This window comes from Coptis chinensis, chromosome 4 (assembly GCF_015680905.1).
Source record: "Coptis chinensis isolate HL-2020 chromosome 4, ASM1568090v1, whole genome shotgun sequence".
NCBI lineage: Eukaryota > Viridiplantae > Streptophyta > Magnoliopsida > Ranunculales > Ranunculaceae > Coptis > Coptis chinensis.
In genome coordinates, this window is record NC_141459.1 from 100938407 (window position 1) to 100960186 (window position 21780).

Sequence of the window (21780 nt, forward strand, 5' to 3'; positions counted from 1 at the left end):
GCTTTATTTCAGGGGTGGGTGCTGCAGTGTTCATTTGGTACAATTGCAAGGCACAGGTGAATTATATGCCATGAAGGCGGTGGACAAATTGGAAATGTTGAATCGTAACAAGGTACTGAATTTAGCATTTTTATGGTTTAGGGTTCACAATATTATCTGTTTGTAGCATATCACTACTAACAATTGGGATGTAAAGTTGTATGTGACCTAACCGCCAAAATGCTAATTTGGTTTTCATGGTCCCCGTAACTTAGCCAACGGCTAGTTTTAGGTGTTGATGTAATCCTCTAAAGTCTTAATTATACCCATTATGATTGTATCCATTAATACAATTTCTAATTTTTCTATTTTTCTTCGGGATCTACACGATGTTTGTTTGATAACGGACTTCGGTCCGGTGGGGAGCTCTTTGCGTTTTTGACAAGCAACCTATGAAGATTTTCAAAGAGGAATCTGCGAGGTACCTTTAATCTTCAATTGATTTTTCCTCATCTCTATGAATGCCAAGAAACATTCATTTTGGAGGTATGCTCACAAATGATGGTCTTTGACCATAGATTTAGTTAACCCCTTGAACCTCCTCAAAAGCAGATTTTACATTTTAAATGTAATAGGTGCATGAATGGTTCCAAACTTGCCTTTTTTTAGGTTGGATTAGGAGAATGCGCAAGTTCACACAAAGCATGATCTGTTCACTAGAATTGATATAAGATAACTTCGTTCAGTAATATGTCATGAAAACTTGAATATATAGTATCTAGTCTAAGGCTGTCTTTGTTCCGAGAAAATATATTCATGTCAAGGAATTTGTTTCTTTGTGAACTTGGATCTAGATTTATTTTCTCACGATTACTAGTTCACCTCTATTTATGGCCGTCTAATTTTAGTTTTATGCTAAAATAGTATAGAAGAAGCAATCATGTGGTGAGAGCACCATCCTAAGTAACATGAAAGTGATCGTGGTTATTTCGCTCATTATCAAAGACATTATAAATAAAGTACATTCTTACACATATTTCTTCAAATAGTGTACTGACTTCATCATTGATCATTGTGTAACTTTGCCAGATTCTATGCTGCAGAAGTCTTAATTGGATTGGAATACCTTCATTGTTTAGGTAAATTTATAAGATAGACGTGTTGTTTCATGGGATAAATGTTTTTCCTGATTATGACAAAGCTGTTACAATTGCAAAGTGTATGTATAGGTGGTTCTTTTCTGCATACTTGTTGTGTTAAGAGGTTTATTTTTTTTATTCTTCCTACTTTGTGTGCTTTCCTCGAAAGCTTGATATAAACTGCATCTTCCGGTCTAGCTTGTGCATTAAACTATTAAAGTATGATTCAAGCATCGCGGTGAATGGCTTATCATGTCATTAGGCCTATTTGAGATCCTCCTTTATGCAAGAAATTTAACTAATGGTTTATCTGAAGTAAATTTTTTGCTGCTCACCTCAAGTTGTTCGGTTATATAGATTCAATAATTCCCATTCATTGAGTATTGTTAACGTTTGTGTTCCAAAGCACTTTTCCTTCGAATGCCTGGTTTTTATTAAGACCTTAAGATAATTATTCATAAGCATTACTGTTGAGCGTTGGATATTCTTTTTGTGTGTGTGTGTGTGTGTGTGTTGGGGAGGTGTTTCCTAAGATTGTTCACATACTTCCCATTTCACAATATTAGATGGATAAGATTTTCTGTGTATTCTAATTTCATTTGTGTTGTCTTTTACATTATTCGGTCAATCATGCTTCTTTCTTCTTCATGTCTCTACAATACAGAATAATATATCGGGACTTGAAGCCCGAAAATGTTTTACTCCAACAAGGGATGGCCATATAGTGTTAGTGCTTTTGATCTATCCTTTTTAACATCCTGCAATCCTCAAGTATGTTACATACTCTTCTACTTAACCTACACTACACAAACTTTTATATTTCTCGCACGATATACCTACTTTTAAACAAAGCCCACATGAAGATGATAATGAGACACACTCATTCAAAAGTGTTATTTAGTTAATTTCATGTGAAATGTGAAACAAGAGACTCATGTAAAAGATCACGTTTAGTTTGACCAGAAAAGAGGAAGTGAAAATTTGGGAATTCCATATGATCATACCCGTAGATACACACTAGTAGTGGTCAGTAATCTTCAACATATAGCTTAGTGAGGGAATCTAAAGACACCTCCATGTAACATGTAAGCACCGAAAAAGGTTCAAAGGTGAGTTGTTGTATCTTGCTCCATTTGTACGTATGGTAAAACATACTAACAAACATGATTTTTATCTAATAAGTTACATTGACACGGATACGTGTGTCCGTATCCGACACATATACGAAGCGCCTGGCATGGCGAAATATAAGAAAATTGAGGTATATCACATACAATATGTGTCCGTGTTGTGTCCGACATGAACATGTGGATTAGTGACATGGATTATTTCTAAAATATGGTGTGTCCATGTAACATAGTTTTTTATTTATCTTTCGAATAGCATATGGGAACTGATTTTACACCCGCACTAATGAAACCCTTTATTGTGATTATAAAAGAGTGTAAAACACAATAGTACATTTTATGACTTGTGTCACTATTCATGAAAGAAATCCTAGAATTATCATTTCATTTGGTGAAATTACTCATTAAACATTGTTGCATTAAATATGGCATGGTCTTGTACCTAATGTTACTACACATTTCATCTTGATGTGACAGGTTTTGGTGCCTCAGGTTCCTGCAAAATGAAGATCTGTAAATCAACCACCTCCTATATTTGTAGCTGAGCCCATAACACAGTCAAATTCTTTTGTAGGAACTGAAGAGTACATTTCTCCTGTATGTCTCCATTGACCTTGTTCTTTTACTTTTTTTAAGTTGAATAATTTATATGGAAATTTATGTAAATTTATGTACGCCTATGCTTGACTTAATTAAATGTTCTGTGACAGCTTTTTTTGGACTCCATGAGCTTCTTTAGTAATAATCAATAGAACTGTTCTCTTACTCTTCCCATGGAATTAATAGAGTCTGTAGGGTTGTATATGAGATGAGAGAACACCTCCTTGCGTCAAATATTTTTCTGGAAGGCACAAAACAGTGTCAAAAGTAGGATCTTTGAAGACTGCTCAATTAAGTGGAACAGTTTATTGGAGTTTGAATTGCTCATATTGTTAGGAGTATGAGACCCTGTTGCCACATTTTTTGTGAGTTTGGTTGTTGGACCAGTGAAAATAAATAACCGAACTTTCCGATCTCTTGGAAGGGACAAAACATACCGCTACTTAAGAATTATGCTACCATACTTTGTTTTCTCAATTCCGTAGTTTGAGTATAAGGAGCTACTACTTAAGAATAGGATATAAGTATATATCTATATATACATATTTGTTTTCTATCGCTCGACTCTTTTTTTTTATTTATTTCTATTGGTGTATAGGATGAAAGGGACTTTTCTGATGATACCATCCCAAAGTCATCCCCTGATGCTTACAACTACTGAAGGTGCTAGTTTTGTACAAATGATGTGAGAGCTTGAGTTTAAGGACAAGTCCCATTGATTTGGAAAACAGTGCGTATTTCATTCGTGGCAAGTCCTATTTATGAAAGACGTTTTGGTGATGTTATTTTAATAAAAGATTATGTGATTGGATGTACTTGTGAGATTTCTTGTTTATATTATGGACGATTGTAAAATACCCAATAAGTGGGGGTATCTTTATGCAGGTTAAGTAGTCTCCCAAAAAGGGGGGGGGGGGGTGGTTTTGGGGGAATTTTTTTTACATATGAAATAGTTTTGTAACGGTTCTTCACCGTTACTAAGCTTTGCAATAAATAACACAAAAAAACGTTACTAACTTTATAAAAGCGTTACTAATGTTAGAAAAGAGTAACACAAAAAACCGTTACTAACTTTATAAAACCGTTACTAATGTTAGAAAAGAGTAACACAAAAAAGCGTTACTATTTTTATAAAACCGTTACTGATGTCACTAATTTTATAAAACCGTTACTGATGTTAAAAAAGAGTAACACCAAAAAGTGTTACTAATTTTATAAAACCGTTGCTAAAGAGTAATACAATTGAGCAAAGAAAACCGTTAGTAAATATTTTAGTAACGGTTAGAAACCGTTACAATAAATAATTATGTAACGGTTATAAACCGTTACGAATATTAATAACGAATTAGCAATGCCAAAACTATGATGCAAAAAAACCGTTACAAATATTTTTAGTAACGGTTTTTGACTGTTAGGGATATCCTGTTTTGGTATAGTGATGGCCGCCCTATCAAAGATGTACGAGCAACCCTCAGCAGCAAACAAGGTGCATCTTATTAAAAAGTTATTTACTTTAAAGATGCATGAAGGAGGATCTTTCGCAGAACATTTAAACGAGTTTAACACGGTGACTTCTCAACTTTCGTCAGTTGAAATAACGTTCAGCGATGAGATTAGAGCCTTGTTGGTTCTAAGTCAAATGCCCAAAAGTTGGGCAGGTATGGTAACAACTATTAGTAGCTCTGCCGGGAAGTTAAAGTTGGAATTCGACAGTGTGGTAAGTTTGATTATGACAGAAGAAAACAGAAAATAAGCTACTGGGGAGTCTTCAAGTACTGCTTTAAATGTTGAAAGCAGAGGAAGAATCTCACATAGCGGTTCGGGTCATGGTGGATCCAAACCCAAGAGGGGCAAGTCAAAGTCAAGAAAATCGAAAGGTGTATGTTGGAATTGTGGCAAGAAAGGCCATTATGCTAACGAATGTCGATCTCCAAAGAGGGAAGCTGAGAAGGATCACAGAGTAAATATTGTTGCTGAGGATGCCTTAATTTGCTCTATGGAGAGCAAAGCCGAGTCCTGGGTGTTGGACTCTGGTGCTTCATTCCACGCCACTGCACACAAAGAGTTCTTTGAGAACTATGTACCTGGTGATCTTGGAAAGGTATTTCTAGGAGATGACCAACCATGCAGTATCATCGGAAAAGGTGATATACAGATCAAGCTAAATGGGTCTGTATGGAGATTGAAGGAAGTTAGGCACGAACCTGACTTAAGGAGAAATCTAATCTCAGTGGGGCAACTTGCAAATGAAGGTTATGTTACAACCTTTGCAAATGAGGCTTGGAAGGTTTCGAATGGTGCAAGGATAGTTACACGTGGCCAGAAAGACAGTACTCTCTACTTAACCACAAATGCATGTGGTTCCATTGTAGTGGCTCATAGCAAGGATGATCCAAACCTATGGCACAGAAGACTTGGGCACATGAGTGAGAAAGGATTAAAAATCCTACACTCAAAGGGAAAGGTACCTGGTGTACAATTTATTGAGATTGCCATGTGTGAAGACTGCATCTTCGGGAAGTAGAAAAGGGTAAGTTTTTAGAAAGTCGGAAAAACTCCGAAAAGCCAAAAGCTTGAGCTAGTTCATACTGATGTTTGGGGGCCAGCTACTATGGCCTCAATCGGTGGGAAGTCTTACTTCGTCACCTTTATCGATGACTGCACAAGGAAAGTTTGGGTCTATTTCCTTAGATAAAAGTCGGAGGTCTTCGACGTGTTCAAAGACTGGAAAGCCATGGTGGAAAATCAAACAGGGCTGAAGCTAAAATGCTTGCGGTCCGATAATGGTGGAGAATATGGCGACAAAGAGTTCAAAGAATTTTGTTCTTCCAGTGGGATCAGGATGGAAAAGACTGTTCTAGGGACACCTCAGCAGAATGGTGTTGTAGAAAGAATGAACAAAACTGACAGAGCGTGCTAGGAGCATGCGTATTCACGCTGGATTGCCAAAGCAATTCTGGGCGGAGGCAATCAGTACAGTAGCTTACTTGGTTAATTATGGACCATCAGTTCCATTGGATTTCGAAATTCCAGAGGAAGCTTGGAGCGGAAAGGAGGTAAAGCTTTCACACTTGAAAGTTTTTGGTTGTATTTCCTATGTACATATCGCTGACAATGCTAGGGGCAAAATTTGGACCCCAAGTCCTTGAAATGCACATTTATTGGATATGGCATCGACGAGTTTGGTTATCGCGTTTGGGACTACCAAAATCGAAAAATCATAAGAAGCAGAGATGTGGTATTCAATGAGAAGGTGATGTACAAAGACAAGAATGATACACAACTCAATGATACTAAGTATGTTGAGTTGGAAGACCTTGAAGCTAGTCGCATTACAGAACAACAACCGGTTGTTGAGGTTCCTCGACTAGACACAGATGGTAGTGTTGAGGGTGCAACACTACAGAGTCCAACTCCTGCCCCTGAACCGAGAAAGTCATCTAGGCCACCCGTGCCGAGCACAAGGTATCTGTCATCTACTTATGTCCACTTCTTGTTGCTTACTGATGGTGGTGAACCCCAATGCTATGATGAAGCATTAGAGGTAGAGGATGCAAGCAAGTGGGAGCTAGCTATACAGAATGAGATGGAATCCCTCATCTCAAACCATACTTGGGAGTTGGCTAAACTACCCATGGGAAAGCGGGCTCTACACAACAAATGGGTTTACAGAGTTAAGGAAGAACATGATGGGAGTAAGCGGTACAAGGCCGATTGGTAGTCAAAGGCTTTTCACCGAAGGAAGGCATCGACTACACGGAAATTTTCTCCCGGTTATGAAGCTAACCACTATCGAGTGGTGTTGAGTATTGTGGCTGCAGAAGACTTGTATCTTGAGCAAACTTTGATGTGAAGACGCATTTCTCCATGGCAATTTAGAGGAAGAGATTTACATGCAGCAAACCACGTGGTTACTCAATTCATGGCAAGGAGAAAATGGTTTGCAAGCTCAGAAAGAGTTTGTATGGACTAAAGCAAGCTCCCAGATAGTGGTACAAGAAGTTCGACAGCTTTATGCACGGTAATAGCTACAACCGGTGCAATGCGGATCACTGTTGCTACTTCAAGAAGTTTGGCACCAGCTATATCATCCTTTTACTCTATGTGGATGACATGTTGGTGGCAGGGTCAAACATGAAAGAAATAATGAACTTGAAGAAGCAACTAGCAAATGAGTTTGCTATGAAGGATTTCGGACCTGCCAAACAGATTCTTGGAATGAGAATCAACAGGGACAGAGCAAATGGGACACTGAAGCTGTCTCAAGCAGAGTATGTTGAAAAAGTTCTAAAACGTTTTAACATGAGTGATGCTAAACCAGTTAGCACACCCTTGGCTAGTCATTCAGGTTATCCAAGGAGCAGTCGCCAAAGACAAAGCAGGAAAAAGAATTTATGGCAAAGGTGCCATACACATCAGCTATCGGCAGTCTAATGTATGTTATGATCGTACGGCACGGCATTACATTGTCGCAAAGGGGGGAGCAAAGTAGTTTCGATTTATGAGCAATCTGGGAAAACATCACTGGGATGCAGTGAAGTGGATTCTTAGGTACTTAAGAGGTACCAACGATATGTCTTTATGCTTTGGTCAAGGTGACAGTTTACTACAGGGTTATGTAGACACTGACTTAGTTGGTGAAATTGATCATCGTCGGAGCACTACTGGGTATGTGTTCACTATGGGTTCCACTGCAGTAAGTTGGATCGCTCAATTGCAGAAGATTGTAGCTCTATCAACTACATAGGTTGAGTATGTCGCAGTCACAGAAGCTAGCAAGGAGATGATTTGGTTACAAGGTCTTTTAGAGGAACTGGGTAAGGAACAAGAGAATAGCACATTATACAGTGACAGTCAAAGTGCGATTCATCTTGCGAAAAACTCGGCGTTTCACTCAAGGATGAAGCACATAGACCGGAGGTACCATTTCATTCGTACACTTCTGGAAGATGGTACTCTAAAACTTGAGAAGATTCAGGGGAGTAAGAACCCAGCCGACATGTTGACCAAGACGGTCACAATTGACAAACTGAAGTTGTGTTCAACTTCAGTAGGTCTTCAAGCTTGAAGATCGTGGAATGAGCGCACCAGCCACCAGGTTTCACAGGATTAAAGATGATTTGGTTTCAGTCTCCAAGTGGGAGATTGATAGGTAAGTGTGAAGCCTGATTGATAAGTCAATTAAAGCAACAACTCAATTCAAAGTGAATGAGTGACCACCGCCAAATTAAGCTTGTCAACAAAGGAGATTCTTTATAAATGCAAATCACAAAAAGCATGGAGACAACAAGCCTTAAATTGTGGATTCAAAATAGTTTGCAACTATTTGCAACTATTGCAGAGGGGAATCAGATGCCTATAAATGAGTGCTTTGATTCATTCCTTTTATACACGATTCAGAGAGAAAGAATCAGTAGTCTTGAGTGATTTTGTGTTTTGGTTTCATTAAGGAAACCAAAACTTAGAGAGTAAGAGACAGAGAGCTTTGTAAGGGCTTATCATCTTTAATAAGAGAAACTGGAGTGCTCTTGAGGACGAGGGCAAATTGTCTAACCTCGTGAAATTCTTGTTGTTGTCATAATTTCGTCAAGATTCATTTAAAGTCTCTTGTAATGTTCTTGTTACATTACTTCCAAGATCCTATTTATTTTCGGGTTGTTTCGGTTTACACCCTAACACAACCGCGGTCGACGACAAACACTTGGACACTCATGTCAGACACATGGACACGTTGTGCATACCATTTCAAACTAGGGTTTCTTCTATACCCTAAAAGACTAAGAAGATAATCTATTAACATAGTTACAATTCCATGATATGCCACTTTCAAATTTATTTATTGGAAAGGAGCCGCTTGGTAAGGTCTTGAGCACAAGATTGTGTGTAACTAAATAATACTAATATTTTTCCTTTTTAATTAATGAATGCATACAGTACATCTAATTAAAAATAAAAAGATGTTACATCTAATTATCTCTTGGTAACAAGGCAACAGTAAATGATTTTGCTATTCTACCCTTAAACCCGTCTTACACGCCTAATTTGCCTAAATTTGCATACTTATAAGGACCACCAAGCCCTCATGTAAGATGAACATAGTCACAGTTAAACTACGATATCTTTGCAAAAAATGTACCTGCAGGATTCAACGGGATAGTGTCAAATACACATGCAGAATTACTAGAGCCAGATAACATCTCTGCATACTGTGCAGGTTTCAAAAACTTCGTGAATTTACGTGGTTGCTTATGGTTTCCATCATCAAGATCAACATCATTTGCAGCATCTTTCGGCTTTTCAGAACCAACAAAATCAGAACTTCCACTATTTGCCTGAAATAAAATTTTCACCTCAGTCAACAATTTATGCAAAAAACCACAAAATTGGGAAATCGAAACTCTACTTTTAACTACCAGGTCAGAATCAACAAAATTTCCAGCTTCTTGTTCTTGATTTTCAATTGGTTCAAATGCTACTAGTGCCTGCAAGAAAGAAAACATAGTTATCAAATCAATCAATGAGTTCGGCACAATGGTTAGATAGGCATAATCAACTCACCATTTGCCAGCTTGATCAAGCACGTACGCTAAGAAATAGCATATTAGTGTGCAGTTTGGCTATATACACACAAATAAATGGATACAATTATATACAATACTTACAATTTCAAACTGAGTTTGAAACTGTCTGCACTTGTTAATTGAACTGCTTACTTGGTTGATCCCATCATCAGAATATCATATCTGAGTATATGTGGGACAAAGTACACTCACCAGTCCATCGATATTAATATGGCCACTTTCTACACACACTTTGGCCAGCTCCATACCCACTCATATGGCAGTGATATATGCAAATCTTTTGAGCATTCCCAATGCAGGGGATTATGAGGGGTTTGTGACTATAGTCACCAGTTTTTGGAGAAAATTGGTGTGCAATGCAGAGATGAAAAACTGGTGACTATTTTTTCCGGTTGATTTCAAGGTGAAACCTTCCACTGAGATAGTGGCTGCCTTGTGAACTTCGGACGGGATGTTGGATTCCGTCTCGTGTGTTTTTTTAAAAAAAACCGGTTTTTTTTTCGGACGGAATGTTTCATTCCGTCTCACGTGTTTTTTCGGTTTTTTTTTTTTTTTTTTTTTAACTTCAGACAAAATACTAGACGGGATGTTACATTCCGTCTCGATCAAAAAACTTCGAGACGGAATCCAATATCCCGTCCGAGATTTTTTTTTCACCTTTGCATTACACAGCTTCACCTTGTTTTTCACTAAAACGGTGAAAAATTGGTGAATAAGACTGCCTACGTAGCGGTGATAAGGAAGGAATTATTTTGAACTGCATTGAGAATACTATTATAGATGTATATTAGGAAATTAACTAATTTTGTTAGCTATTACGTACTCCCAAGCTCTCTCCTTAAAGTTAACTGATGACATTTTATACACATACTAGTAGTAGTATTACACATGATAAGACTTTATTTATAAATGAAACACATAACAATCAATGTAATTATATTTTAAGACAATACACTATACGACAAAAATGACAATATTAGTAATCTAAAGTTTATATAAAGTAGCTTGTTAGAGTCAATTTGGTCTATAATAGAACCAAATGGCACTAGTTCATCTTCTATAAGTGAAGTAGGATTGGAAAAATCATCTGCATGGTCCATTATTTCATTAAATTCATCCTCTGGCATATAAAGTCTATTCTCAAAATTAGTCTGGCACTCCATTAATGATACTTTTGAATGTAATGCGAGGTGAAGAGACGGTTTGTGGTGTTACTTGGAAAAGGGGTTATGCTCTGAGTTTTACAATCATCATCTTAGTAGTAAGAACGTGGTTTCATAACATGACAAAAAAGATTTGCTATGGGACCAGTTACCTTTTAAGCATTTTTTTAATTCAAGAATAATGTGTGTTTGTTTGTGTGTTGACGTGTGTTGTTCACTTTTCTTTATTATTATTTGTTTAGGGCTTTAGAATTACAAATTGAAATTAGAAAGAAAACTATATGCTGTAAATTTAGTGATTAGTTCAAATAAACGACAACGGAATTTTGTGAAGAAGATCATACATACCTAACATAATATTTGAACAAATTAACAGCCACCATGGGATGGTCAAGAGCATAGCATAGGACTGAAAATTTTGATATCACATGAAAACCATAATTCCTTCACCTTCATCTTCGGTAAATCAACATCCCTGAAGTAGTATTTGGAGAGAAAACTCAATATCTATATGTATGCATGTAGAAGAATGAATAGAATAGTGTTATATGGACCTATTTTTTAGACCTACTATTACGACTCACAGTTTGCATTGCAATACATACGGATATGTATCTCTATGTAAATCAATGATTAGGACTTTTGATACATCAATAAGTTCAAATAGTAGGTCAAATAAGTAGGTCGGTATAGCATTCTTTGGAATGGAATGAATGTATTATGTAGGTGATTGATTTTGATCTTAATCTTAGGAGGTCAAAGATGTATTTTTATTAAGAAAAAATAATACTGGCTTACCATAAAAATGTTGTTAAGAAAATAACAATCTTCCTATATGGTGCATACTGCCATATTGGCTTATTTTATTTGGTGACTACGTTTTCTATTCTAGCTAATAAGAGGGGAAGTGAAGTAGTCCGTATCATTAGTCCTCAACTAACAGAATTGAAGCTTCAAGTCCGAGTTAAAGACCAGGAAATACTGATGTATTTAATAGCATGAGGTCTAGTGTTATTGGTGTCAATGAGCTGGGCTGGAGCCCCACGGGCTTATCGTGTTTGACCCACCAGAACTTTATTGCTAGTCTCATGGTTTTTATTTTGGATCAGTGTTGGGTAAATAACTTAATATTCTCACTGATGGATATGTTAACGTGGTTTATGGTATAAATAACTTAGCTGTTTTTTCTTAAAACTTTTTTGCAGGTTCAAATAATTATACTAAGGGTGCGTTTGTTAAATTTTAACTCATGGAAAGGAAAGGAAATAAAATGGGTGGTCCACTATGGAATGGAATGGAAAGGAAATAATTTTAAGTGGTATGTGTTTGGTAAACTGGGGAAAGGAAAGTAAAAACTGGAGAAAGGAATAATCATGTTTGTTTGCAAAAGCTATGGAAAGGAATAATTGTATTGTTGGGTCATGAGTGTATTAGTAGTAAGTCCCTATCTATTTATTTCCTTTCCTTTCCTTTCCACAAAAATTTCAGGGGTTAGCTAAGGACACAAAACCTTTTCCATTTCAATAATTTTGTTTCCATATGGAAAAGCCCATTTTCTTTCCATGGATAAACAAACACCTTATATCTTTTCCTTTCCTTTCCATAGTATTTCCATAGTATTTCCATCATAACAAACAATAATTTTGATTCTAATTGGAGTGGTAATGTCAATGAAAAACAATTTACATGTTTTGTTGCAATTATAGTACCTTTACACCAATTCTAGTTTGTAAAAAATAGTTGCATAGTTGAGATTTACCTTGATGAATGAATGCCAAGTTAGATAACTTAGGGTGTGTTTGTTATGGTGTGTGTTTGTTAAATTTTAACTCATGGAAAGGAAAGGAAATAAAATGGGTGGTCCACTATGGAATGGAATGGAATGGAATGGAAAGGAAATAATTTTAAATGGTATGTGTTTGGTAAACTGGGGAAAGGAAAGTAAAAACTAGGGAAAGGAAAGTAAAAACTAGGAAAAGGAATAATCATGTTTGTTTGCAAAAGCTATGGAAAGGAATAATTGTATTGTTGAGTGGAGTGTATTAGTAGTAAGTTCTTATTTATCTATTTCCTTTCCTTTCCTTTCCACAAAAATTTCAGGGGTTAGCTAAAGACACAAAACCTTTTCCATTTGTTTCCATATGAAAAAGCCCATTTCCTTTCCATGGGTAAACAAACGCCTTAAAAACTATGGAAAAGGTGGACCACTCTTATTTTCCTTTCCTTTCCATAGTATTTCCTTTCCTTTCCATCATAACAAACACACCCTCAAAGTAGGCACGAAGTTGTATCGATGAGATACAAGGATAGAAGAGACTGTAAAGTTGGAACACCTATGTTTACAGATAGACTTGCAGAGACCAAGATAAGAACTTCATATGCAAGATGTAAGCATCCTGAATTTGTACGCAAATACACGGATTAAAGTAGATAAACATGAAGAAGAAACCAGTTTCGATAAAGATATAAGATGTCTTAAAAACTGTGGATGCAATTCATGTTACAGGGGATGAAATTGTAGCGGTTTATGAGGTGGAGAAAGATGCTATTACTAAGAAAGATGAAGGTTGGGAAAGCCCTGGGAAGAAGCACTCATTTAGGCCTAAGAAAAAACAGATGACAAGGTAGCTAATAAGGAAGAACAGGTTACACCTTTACTGGATGGTACTCATGCAAAAGAGAAGAGGACACAAGCTAGTGAGTCAAGTCCAAGAAGGAATTCAGAACATAGTACTAAGCAGTTTATGAGCACTTCTCCCAGTGTTACTGGCAGTGCAAGAATCCAAGGGGAGAAGACATTAACAGGTCCTATGGTGTGTGCCAAGTACAGCCACCTCAATCCCCTTCCAAAGCCTAAATGATTTACATTGACCTGTTCAACATCTGTAAGGCAGAAAACAAGATGGTCAATGCAAAGAGAATTTTAGTGCCTTCTTTGTCGTTTCTTAGTCAATGTTGCTTTAAACCCATAGTACATATTCTATTTGTTTGATGTGCATTGGATATTTCTTTTTGTTTGCGTTGTATTCTGTTTATATCTGCTTTCAATGGTTGTGCCTTCTGTTTTCATTTTCTCTTCCACAATGGATTAACTTATGTGGCCTCTGTGTGTAATGTGTTTCAGGTGCTCGAGTAAACGCCTGTCCTAACCGTGTCACCTTATAATTGCTTATATAGCAACGAACTGGACAGAGAATACAGACAACGATGGTGAAGGGTAAAATATCGAAGCTCACTACACCTAATCCTTATATTCCTCACGACATATTATTTTTTGGTATACTCGTTAGACTCCCTGCCAAATCTCTCCTTAGATTCAAATGCGTCAGCAAACTATGGTACGCCATACTTGGCGAGCCAGAGTTCATTAAAGCACACTTGACCCGCACGAAAGAACAATCTACCTCGTCAATAGTTGGTTTCTTCCAGGTCAAATACAAGGACTCAAAAAAAGAGGGCTGTGAATATATCTTTGTTAACAAAGAAGGTCCCGAGTATTTTGCTGTTCAAACTGTGAAGTGGACGTCTAGAGTTGGTGATTGTAACGGCTTGTTTTGCTTTCGTTCAAGATCTGGTTTTGAGATTTGCAATCCCAGCACACGCGAGTTTTTGTACCGTCCCTTGCCCCCACCTCCACCTCCACATTGTCTTATAAGCTATGGATTTGGTTTTGATCCTTTGAAGAATGAATATAAAGTTGTCCAAATTGTACATGGAGAAGGAAATTTCCATAGGTGCATGGTTTGCACTTTGGGAGCTAATAATTGTTCTTGGAAGGACATTACAGTTGCAAGTAATTTATCAAATTGCTTAAATCATTCATCTCTACGTGGGTCCAAACAACTCGGGGGCATCGTGAATTCAGATAGAGCTCTATATTCAAATAGTGCTCTTCATTGGTTCTTCCGTCGACCTCATATAATTATGTCATTTGACATCCACTACGAAAAACTCTCTTTGATTCTAGGTCCCAATCGTGAAACCGAGTTAAGAAATTGCCGTTGTTTTCTAATTGAGTGGCAAGGCTATCTGTGTATAGCCTTTCATAGAATCATCGCTCGGTGAAAAGAAAATGGAGGCTATGTTGTCCTATTTAGGTATTTGTTGAAGCATCACGATTACAGTGTTCGGGGTGGGGTGCAGGAAGAGGTTTGGGATAATGTATATGTCATTCTCCCGTACAAGATTAGTTGTCTAGTTGGTGATTTGGGTGGTGAGTGTTTATTGTATTGGTTCACTAACGGAAATCCTTCATTGTACTCTCCAGAAAAACGTAATAGCAGATATATATACCGTTATGGCTATGGAACAAAAATCAAATTTCCGCTTCCATTGGATACTGATGATTCCACATTACATGAGTATAAGTTTCATCACATAGAAAACCTCCTCTCTCTGAACACATTTATGCCTGCCAGTCCAAGTCCCGTCAGCTGTAAAAAGGACAAAAGCTTGGTGCAAGTTAAACTTGTCTCATCTCTCTGAGAACATACAGTTGTGCTTCCTGGTGCAAGTCCAGCCAGGTATATCTGACAAATGCCCGATGCAGGTCAAATCTTCCAACCCATCTTTAGAGAATGAAAGAACTTCATATCTTCACTCAGTTAGGAAAAAACTGGCCTTTGGTGTTTTTTGAGCTTCCAACACTTTGGTTTCTCGGCATATTTGGATGTTGATTGACATGTTAATTTGCTGCCCTTGTGGTGATAGTTACTTTTGGTAATTTTATCTTCAAATTATTATGTGATAAGTATTACTTGTGGATTTGTTGAATGATTTATGTGATGTGCTCAGTTTTTTGACAAAATATGGTTTGTTATCTTACTGCATAGTTTAGATTCTACAGAGTGCTGACTGAATTCGGTGCACGTAGGCTACCTTTTACTGTTGCATAACGTTGTTCACTTCCTTTCTGGGTTCAATCTGACGCTCTTCTACCACTAAAATTCTTTGTGGAGCAGGAAAAGGGAGATGTTTGTTGCTAACCTTTATTTGATGTTCATTAATAGATATTGGGAGGAAGCATTTGGTTGATTCTACCCCTGGACCAGTTGCATTTCCATGTTTTCCAATATGGGATGGCAATAGTGAAATGAACAATACCCTGAGTCCCGACACATTTAGCCTTTCTTGAGTGTGTAATTAGAATTCCACTTCTTGAATCGAAATAATGATTCGAAATGAAACCAACACTGAAGTGTTGAGTGTTGGCAAGGGGGTGAAGGCCAAAGTGGGTAATTTGCTAAATCAAGTGATCAAGCCTGGTCCATCAGGAATTCAGAACATGAGTAGTATCATCTAGAGTACTGTACTGTGAACTCAGACATGTAAATCAGTTCCCAAATTGATTAGATGATCATCATCTCTATGAAATTATGTTACTAGTATTACCAGTGTACAAAAATTATGTTACTTTGGTGGTTGAGATTGGCATTGGCCTAGATATACATAAACTCTGCGACAGTCTTCTCTAGTTTTGTTTTATTAAATTGAAATCATCAACATCCAAGAGAGAACTTTCGAATATTTTCCTGCAAATTAACGATACCCTTCTAGAGTTCTAGTGATGTAGACTCTATTGCAGTCTCAGTTGATATACAGTCATCTTGTTTTTTTATCGTTGGAGTAGAATATGTGATCCTATTCAAACTGAAGCCTCATTGCAGGCCTTGAAGCCTTCAACTCCTTCAAAATTTAGAAGTGTTTCTCCCTTGATAAAGATTTTTAATTATACATTCTTTTTGTTGATAAATGAATTTGGATCGTAGGAATTTGAACTGCATTTGAACATTATTCCTAAATCCAACACTCAATGACTTGCTCCATTTTCATAACCTATTTATCTTCCCTTATTTTCAAATTTTGGGGCATCAAACCTATCTCAGGCTTCTAGTCCCCTTCCCTGAATATGTACTAGAACATAATACATCTATTCTCTCAAACTTCAGAATAGATGTATGTGCCACACATATGGTCTAATTGTCAGATGCAACCTAAAACTGCACAACTGTTTAGGTTTTGAATGTGTTAGTAATTATACAATTTGTGCATAACAAAATATATCCAAATGTATAAGTGATCACAAGCACAGATTCATGCGCACTAAAAAGCACGAGGAAAATTGTTATTAGTTTAAATGCTCACTACTCGGATACATAGTCGGTATAGGACTCTCTTAAAGAAGGGATGTCCAGCCGCAGAGCCTTAGTTTAGTCTATGTAGGGGTGGATTGGGTATTAGGGGTTTGAAGTTAGAAGGTCTTATATGCAGGTGGGGTGCCATAGAGCCTTAGTCTATGTATGGTTGTTTGTATCACTTGTAGCGTGAATCTCTCACACTACATCACACTTGTTTTGCAGATCAAAATAAATAAACAAATATTTAAATGCTCACTAGCCACTAGTGACTTATTTCAACTTAGAACAATGTCAGAATCAGAATGTCAATCTGAAATGTTAAACATCAAAACTTATTTGTTGATGTGATCACTTATTTCTTACACTTTTAACTTATCTAATTTCTGCATTTTGAGCTTGGAAATATAGCTTTATACAACGCTAAAAAGTGACTAAGATAGTACGATGTATTTCTTTTTCCAAGGATATGGGAGAACTTGTTGGGCGGAACATTTGAGATAGAAAACAGTTGGATAGTATAATCTACTCAGGTGAGACTCTGAGTTAACGCTATCTATAAATGGTTATTCAAATATTTTGAGAACAATCACAGCTAGGAGGTCTAACACTTCTACAAAAACATTGGTTGCTTGAATAAGGAAATATAAGTGATCAGGGGAAATTAATCAATACTTAGTCTTACACAGTTGGGAACTAACAATATTTCACTTATCCAATTACACATCTTTGAAGATGTGTTGAAATCTTGGTATCTTCTCTCATGGGGGGGCAACTCACAATGAGTTTGCCCTTCATAGTGTTGGAGTTATCCCTCACATGAGGAGAGGAGAGAAACCGGGTTAAACTTGTGTGGAAAAGCAAAGCGCCACGCCTCCAGAGCAAATCTGAGCGCCGCCCGCCATGCGCCGACATCGTCAAAGGCAAAAGCGCCACCGATGTGGCATTTCCGAACCGCCCCGCGCCCATGCCTATTTTGGTAGGATTCTATTATTGCGGAACCGCAAGTTTGCATTAGATGTTAGGGTTATTTGGCAAAACCTAACACACTAGAGACAATACAAAAGTCAAAGAAAACCCAATCTTGAAAGCAATCAAGATTGAGAGATAACCTTTACAGAAATACAAGCCTGTAAAGAAAGAGGAGTGATCTAGTAAGGTGAGAGACTGTAAGGAGTGATTGTAATCTTCCTTCCCACTTTATAAAAAGATTAGCTCTTATGGAAGTAGGCACCATTGGCCTAACCACGGTATATCTTTGTATTGTGGTTTGTTTTTACTGCTTTACATTATTATCTGTTGTTAATAGTTGTTTAGCGAGTTGGGCATGTTAGTTTGGTTGTAGGGAATATTAAGATTGTTGTCTGGAGTTGAATTGTGTTCAAATACAAGTTATCTGTGTAGTAGGGAATCGATTGATATCGGTGTTTAACCCCAACAAGTGGTAGCAGAGCCAGATTAGGTAGCCTAGGGTGTTATCCAAATCTTGGTCGAAAGGTGTTTAACAAAACTCCTGAGAGAAGATTTGAGTTTAAATAACTTGTAGAGATAGACAATTTTGTGAACACTCACATGACGAGTCTGAATAGGAAGAACTACACCATTTGGAAAGCCAAGATGGAAGACTTGCTTTATTGCAAGGACTTGGCATAACCCATTGAGAATGGAGCAGAAAGATCGAAATCGGTTGCTGCGGCTGAGTGGAGCAAGCTTGACAGAAAAGCAATTGGGTACATTCGACAGTGGATTGACGATAATGTCTTTCACCATGTATCCCAAGAGACTACAACTTTTGGCTTGTGGGAGAAACTCGAAGACCTCTATGAGAGGAAGTCGGGTGGAAACAAAGTGCTGGTTGTTAAGAAGTTTGCCAACACGAAGTACCAAGAAGGTTCTTCAATGTCTGAGCATCTTAACGAAGTACAAAATACCATCAATCAGATGCATTTGATGAAGATTAATTTGGGAGACGAAGTTGAGGCTTTGTTTCTATTAGGCTCTCTACCCGAAAGTTGGGAGACATTAGCAGTCTCTCTACACGGAGCAGCCAAGGATGGAATCGTTACCATGGAGATGGCTACCGCGTCTTTGTTGAATGAGGAGACTAGAAGGAGTTCAAAAGGCAACTCTTCTCACTCAGAGATCCTTGTCACAGAGAAACGGGGGAGAGGTAGAAACAGAAAACCATCTCGTTCTAGAAGTGATGATAGAAGTAAATCTAGGGATGAAACTAGAACTCCCAAGGCAGAGAGGCAATGCTACTATTGTGCCACCAAGGGTCACTTCAGATATGAGTGCAGAACACTGAAGAGGGATGAGAAGAATAACTATGTACATGAAGACATGGTGCAGAGGAACGGAAACACAGGCAGAGATACTACCGCACTAGTCAACTAATTTAGTGGGAATTGTGGTCGACAGGTGGTGTGGCCGCCTTAGTACCTCGTGCCGAATACGAGTGGGTGATAGATCTGGGGAGCATCCCGTCACACCAATAATCAGGGGGATTCTTCACTACCTACAGTTGTGGTGAATATGGTGAAGTGAGGATGGGTAACAGTGGCATCTCGAAGATTATGGGCATTGGTGATGTTCATGTAGAAACCAATGTCGGCTACACCTTGACACTCAAGGATGTAAAATATGTCCCTGACATACGGCTAAGCCTAATTTCGGCTGGGAAGTTAGATGACTATGGATTTGTAAACTCATTTTGTAACGGGATATGGAAACTGAGCAGAGATTCCATTGTAGCAGCCAGAGGGAAGAAAACTTGCTCTCATTACAAAACACAAGCTAGTTTGTGTAAAGTAGAAGTGAATGCGGCAGAAGAAGAAGCTTCCTCCGAACTGTGGCACAAGAGATTGTGTCATATAGGCGAAAAAGGGATAGAAGTTCTTGGTAAGCAAAAGGCCTTGACAGACATCAAAGGTACACATTTAAATAGATGTACTCACTGTTTGGTAGGAAAGCAACACAGGGTGTCTTTCCAAAGATTCCCGTCTCACAGAAAGGACAATGTCCTTGAACTAGTGCACACAGACATATGTGGTCCTATAAAAGTGAAATCCTATGGGAGAGCTTTATACTTCGTAACCTTCATTGATGATGCGTCAAGAAAGATATGAGCATATAGTCTGAAGACAGATGAAGTACTTGGCGTGTTTGAGAAATTCCATAACATGGTGGAAAGAGAGACAGGGAAGTTGTTGAAGTGTATTCGCTCAGATAATGGGGGTGAGTACATTGGGTTGTTTGAAGAGTATTGCCAGAGTCATGGGATTCGTCATGAGCAGACCGTTCCCAAGACACCACAACAGAATGGAATAGCAGAGAGAATGAACTGTACCATTGTAGAGAGGATGAGATGTATGCTATCTCACTCTAAGCTACTTAGAACCTACTGGGTAGAAGTAATGCGTACAGCCGTGCATATGATCAACCTACCACCGTCGAAGCCTTTGAATAGTGACTATCCAGAGAGAGTATGGTCAGGCAGAGATGTTGATTATGGATACTTGAGGGTATTTGGGTGTAGGGCATTTGTGCATATTCCGAAGGATGAGAGATCCAAGCTTTATGACAAAGCCAAGCAGTGTATTTTTCTGGGTTATGGAGATGAAAAGTTTGGTTACAAACTCTATGATCCGATTAACAAGAAGGTAATCCGAAGTCGAGATGTTGTGTTCCTAGAAGACCAAACCATAGCAGACTTTGAGGAGGGTGAGAAGCTACATGCTTTCACTAATTATCTTTTTGATTCAGAACCAGAAGTTCCTACTATGGAACGTGCAGAAAGCATTGAGAATGCAGAGAACCATGAGTTTGAAGCTCATGATGAGAATCATATTGCTCATGATGGGATATAACCTATTGGTATAGAAGATGCAGATGAAGTGCATGAACCACCACCAGAGCAAGCAGAAGTGCATCCTCCTGAGGCACCAACAGATGGGGCAAGGAGGTCAGATAGAGAGATACTAGCTTCAACCAGGTATCCACCACATATGTACGTTCTACTATCGGATGGTGGAGAACCTATGTACTATCAAGAGGCACTTGAATGTACAGACAAAGAGAAGTGGTTGAAGGCCATGCATGACGAGATGGATTTTTTGCATAAGAATCACACTTATGAGATTGTTGAGAAACCGAAAGGAAGAAAAATTCTCAATAATAAGTGGATTTACAAAGTCAAGCATGAGGAGAATAATCCACACCCAAGGCACAAAGCTTACCTTGTAGTGAAGAGATTCGGTCAAAGGAAAGGGATTGACTTTGATGAGAGTTTCTCTCCTGTAGTGAAAATGACTTCTATTCCGGTGGTATTGGCTATGACCGCAAGTATGAACCTAGAGGTTGAGCAGCTAGATGTTAAGACAACTTTTCTTCATGGAGACCTTGAAGAAGATGTCTACATAGACCAGCCAAAGGGGTTTGAGGTCAAAGGCAAGGAGCACCTAGTATGCAAGCTGATAAAGAGCTTGTATGGGTTGAAGCAAGCACCAAGACAGTGGTACATAAAATTTGATTCCTTTATCGCGAAGCAAGGATACAAGAAGTCTGATTCCGATCATTGTGTGTTTGTTCAGAGATTTCCATATGGGGATTTCATAGTGCTCTTGCTGTATGTGGATGATATGTTGATAGTTGGCCCAAACATCAACAAGATATCCAAGTTGAAGAGAGACTTGAGTAAGTCCTTTGAGATGAAGGATTTGGGTAAAGCAAAGCAGATACTTGGGATGCGGATCACTCGTGACAGAAAGAGTGAGAAGTTGTGGCTTTCTCAAGAAAGTTACATTGAGAAGGTGTTGAAGAGATTCAATATGGATCAAGCGAAGCCAGTCAGTTGTCCGCTTGGTGGCTAGTTCTGCATGACCAAAAAGATGTGTCCAAAGGGTGAGCATGAGCAGAGTCAGATAGAAAAGATTCTTTATGCATCCGCAGTGGGCAACTTGATGTACGCAATGGTGTGTACAAGACCGGATATTGCTTTCGCCGTTGGTGTTGTAAGCCGATTTTTGTCAAATCCGGGGAAAGAGCATTGGGAAGGT

At 38.1% G+C, this 21780-nt stretch overlaps 3 long non-coding RNA genes across 3 annotated transcripts in view; 2 read left to right on the plus strand and 1 right to left on the minus strand.

The window, feature by feature from the left end:
* The first annotated feature begins 417 nt into the window (after positions 1-417).
* Positions 418-21780, plus strand: part of LOC147506280 (uncharacterized) — a 50963-nt gene continuing 29600 nt past the window's right edge. Inside the window, exon 1 of the long non-coding RNA XR_015194033.1 lies at positions 418-460. This is a non-coding gene — a long non-coding RNA (uncharacterized LOC147506280). The remainder of the gene's footprint in view (positions 461-21780) is intronic.
* Positions 8841-9645, minus strand: LOC147506281 (uncharacterized). The gene is made up of 3 exons (XR_015220776.1): positions 9508-9645; positions 9259-9327; positions 8841-9177 (listed from the first exon to the last, which is right to left on the minus strand). It is a non-coding gene; the product is annotated as an uncharacterized LOC147506281 (long non-coding RNA).
* LOC147506282 (uncharacterized) lies at positions 12858-13602 on the plus strand. Its single transcript, XR_015193681.1, has 2 exons — positions 12858-12976; positions 13096-13602. It is a non-coding gene; the product is annotated as an uncharacterized LOC147506282 (long non-coding RNA).